We start from the raw sequence: 4,267 nt of genomic DNA on the forward strand, positions 1-4,267 counted from the left end.
GGCCTTTGTCCCCGAGTGCTCAGGGCTCCCTCCCTACAGTGAGCTGTCGAAGGAGAAGCACTCCAGCCGCGGTGATTGATGCTGGGCGAACGACTCCCAACGATTTTTTTGTGCCCGTGTTTATTTAGCAGGTTTAAGTTTCATTTAATCCCGAGGAAAGGTCCTGGATGTGGACTGCAGATCCACAGACCTGCAGAGGGCCTGCAGGCTTGGTTTGCTTTTGATAAGCGCTGAGACGCTGGATTCTTATTTGAACGGGTTAGGCCCACCCACTGGGCCATGTCCTGTCTCTTCTAAGACCTGCTAAATCTCTTCTCTCCATTTACCTCGCCCTGGCACAGTGAGTCCTCCCACAGACAGCCTCCCGCCCACTCACAAGCAAGCAGTCCTGGCAGGTGCACTGTGGACCCGACAGGGCTCCTTCTAGGGGTCTCCCAGGGGTGGCGTGGTCCTCTGCACAAGGAGGCATGTCAGTGCTGACACCCACAGCTAAGTAACAAGACGCCACCAGCACTAGGTGACCATAACTGGCACAGTGGGGAGAGCAGAGACTGTGCCCAGCTCAGAGAATGCCCAGGGTCAAGGAGGCGGCCAGGCCTGGCACTGGGGAGTCAGAGTACAGTGGGCAGAGCCAGCAGACGCCACAGGACATTTCAATGGGTGTGAAAAATACCTTGATTTCTAAATGCTGACAACAAATTCAATTAAAAGCTTATATACAGTCCAAAAAGCAAGTCAGAGGGCTTCCAACTCCTAACCCCAAAATCTGCCGTCACTGCTCCACACGGTCTCACTTTGACGGCAACATAACTTTCATTTCCTTTTTAAGAATTTCTTTCCTCTATGAGCAAGTACTTCCCACAGGGTCTTCATGCCAAACCACTGGGAAGAGAAATAACAAGCGGTGTCTGGCTGGGTGGCTGGGTGGCTGGGTGGCTGGGTGGCTGCCTGCTACTTGAAAATCACAGCAGGTGTGCGTGTGTGCCCGCTATCCCAAGAGGAGAATGGAGGAGAAGGGATTGTGGTGTGGCCAGCTTCTCAGAGGGTGATTTCTCTCTCTCTCTCTCTTTTTCTCTGTCTCCAGCAAACACACACATCATATAGCAAATTATAAAAAGAAAGAAAGAAAAAGAAAAGAATGGGAAATGGGAAGATGGATTTCCAGGCCAATATGTGAGGGGAGAAGAAAGGGACTGATAAGAAAGCAGGAAGCCGGCACCGCGTGGGTCAGTGAGTCCAGGTGAGCAATGTCTGAAATACCATTTTAATTAGCTTCGTGTTGAGCAGCGTATGGTCGTCCACTCACGCCCACATATTCTCTGACACCGGTTCTTATCAGGTACCCTATGCCAGTGGGTTACAAAGCATGGGCAGAGACAAAAGGAAGACGTTGAAATAAAATTTGGGAACGAGTGGAGGAGTTGGAGTTGGAGCCTGGGCACAGTTCCCCTTGTGAATATGTCCTTCGGGGGTGTGTGGAGACATCAGGAGGGCTTTGGAGTTCCCCAGGCTGTGGAACAGGGATGTGACGTGATTGTGTTTGAGAGGTGGGGAGTCAGACCCTGACGTCAGACCGTGCCCTCTGCAGCTCAGCGTCTAGGCTGCGGCCACGACAGCAGCACATGGGGCTCATTCCAGGATGAGATGCTAACTAAAAGTGACACGTGTGCTTCATAGAAACCGACAGCCCTACCTCAATGTAACTGGTATTATTTTTGCAGGTAAAGCAGGGGTGGGGAGAAGTCCACACGCACCCACAGCCAAGCAGAAATCAGCCTGCATTCTAGCCAATGGGGGGTATGAGAGCAGCCTTGCTCCTGGTGAAGCAGCAGGACTATCTGCCTCTTTCCAAAGTTCACATTTGAGAACAACCCAGTAGGTTAGTGCCTGAGCAGGTGACAGCAGATCGTACCTAGTGGAGGTCCTTCTGTGTGGCGGTTACCTCTAACGGTTCGGCCAAGTACCCCAGAAGGTTTAAGAACAGCATGTGTCTTGACACAGGTAAATGTCTGTATTTTATACATGTAAGCTTATTGTTACCTACTATTATCAGTTATGAATATGATTTGATTTTAGATGGTGAGATGGGCACCAGCAGTTGGCATAATGGCTATGTTGCTGGACTCCCATGTAGTCGATCGTGGTTCGAGTTCTGGACCTGGTGGCTTAAACTCACGCTAGGCGCATGTGCGTGTGTGCCCAAGAACCCAAGAGGAAAATGAAGGAGAAGGGATTGTGGCATGGCCATCCTCCCGGGGGGATGATTTCTCACATTCTGTCTCTTTGTCTCTCTCTGTAGGTGAGATGAATGTACGTACTTATGTTTAGGATTTAACAGTCCCTTTGCACATACCCATGGGTCCGTTTGTGTATTCTCTGGGGTGCAAACATCTCTTGGGATACTCTTTGGAACAGACACATAGATTACCAGAGGGGTATGTGGGCTGGCCCAAGAGGACACAGGAAGGTGGAGGGGAGTAGAGGATTTCTCTTTGGCACCACCCACGTACTGCCACTGGACGTCCCAGCAAAGCTTCTGGAGGTACGCACACCTACATGGTGAGTATGTGGAGTGTTCCCTCTTCAGAAGCAAATCCTCCAGTTTGTATTGACCCCTCAACCCCTCAACCATGAGACAGCAGACTCTTCTCCGGGGAGTGGGACTAGAGTCCCACCTGGGGCTCCTCCATCATCTTTGCCGTGAAAGGTGGACACAGATGCTCTTCCGCCTCGCAGGCAGCAGGGCTCCATGACCTGGTTTCCACAGACACTGCGAGGTGCTTGGGAGAGAAAGGGCCTCCAATAACACGGGCTATACTGATTTGTAGCTTCGCTTTTCAGAAGAGAAGAATGAACGTTGCTATTCCAGTCTTCTGTGCCGCTAACAACAACAATACCCGAGACAGGGAGATTGACAAGAATAAAGGTTGGGGCCAGCCAACCTGGTGAAGGCGTGGTGGCTAAGGCGGCTGGATCCCACATGGCCGACTGCATGGCTGGACTTCTGGATCTGGCTGCTTGAAAGACATACCTGGTGTGTGTGTGCCTCAAACCCTGAGAGGAGATGGAAGAGAAGACATTGCAGCATGGCCATTCCCCCCGGGGGTGCTTTCTCACTCACCTGCTCTCTCTCCGGTGAGTGCATTTTCCTATAGCAAATTTAAAAAAAGAAAGAAAGAGATGGACAAAGAATAAATGTTTATGTAACACAGGATTTTGGAGGTCCAAGGCTGAGAGAGTCTTGTCACTGGTAGAGACTCTGCAGAGTCCCTGATCAGTGCAAAGCATCGCATGGCAACAGAGCCATGTCCGGGACTCAGACTGCGATCAGCCATGTGGGAGTCCAACATCTTAACCACCATGCCACCTGCTGGCCTCAGGGCTTTGTCATCATTAAGATCAATTTATTAAGCTTTTACTAGCACTGACAGGCACTAAGGGAGATATAAGAAAAGTGAAAAAGAAAAACAAAAAAATGAAAAACACAGCTCATTTTTCAAGGAATACATGGATAAAAAACAACACGTACCTATAAGTCTGATCTCCAGGGACATGCTGGCGGACTTTGGCCAAATGCTCTACATTGTGCCATGGTCCATATTCACTACAGCAGCCCCAAGGAGAGGGTGCCTGCATGCTATGTGCTCTCGTATGCTTTTTTTTTTTTTGAGAGGTTTTTGTAGTAAGGCATTGGAATTTGCCAGAAAGACAGAGAGAGAGAGAAAGAGAGACAGAGAGACAAAAAGCGAGAAATCACCCCCCGCCCCCGGGGGGATGGCCACACCACAATCCCTTCTCCTCCATTCTCCTCTCGGGATCTTGGGCACACACACACACACACGTGCCTGGCATGAGTTTAAGCCACCGGGACTGGGATTCAAACTGCAATTGACTACATGGGAGTCCAGCAACATAGCCATTTGCTATCTGCTGGTCCCCTCATGTGCTCTTATTGCCTTCTAGACTCATGCCAAGAAGAAGGTGCTCTATTTCATAGACATGGAATTGAGGCTCAGAGGCTCAAGGATTCCCATGAGGCCAGCTTGGATGTGGGATCGGAATGAGGTGCATCTCTGCTTCAGTCACGTCACAAAGAGACAAGGGAGACAGCAGATCCGGGAACGTTTTCCTCTCTGTGTTTTGGTCTAACCAAGGATCTCAAGAGGGCTGGTATGAAGGGACGGTGAGAATGTGGCAGCAGAGACCCCGACAAAGGCAAGGTAAGGGAGTGGATAGGACCAGCAAGGCAAAATAGAAAAAGGAAAAA

General features: G+C 50.2%; 1 long non-coding RNA gene across 1 annotated transcript; it reads left to right on the forward strand.

Moving 5' to 3' along the window:
• The first annotated feature begins 1,088 nt into the window (after positions 1–1,088).
• On the forward strand, positions 1,089–3,000 carry LOC114005141 (uncharacterized). The gene is made up of 4 exons (XR_003547036.1): positions 1,089–1,240; positions 1,589–1,721; positions 2,300–2,542; positions 2,842–3,000. It is a non-coding gene; the product is annotated as an uncharacterized LOC114005141 (long non-coding RNA).
• Positions 3,001–4,267: the final 1,267 nt, after the last annotated feature.

Source organism: Tupaia chinensis, unplaced genomic scaffold, assembly GCF_000334495.1.
Source record: "Tupaia chinensis unplaced genomic scaffold, TupChi_1.0 Scaffold142716_1, whole genome shotgun sequence".
NCBI classification, from domain to species: domain Eukaryota; kingdom Metazoa; phylum Chordata; class Mammalia; order Scandentia; family Tupaiidae; genus Tupaia; species Tupaia belangeri.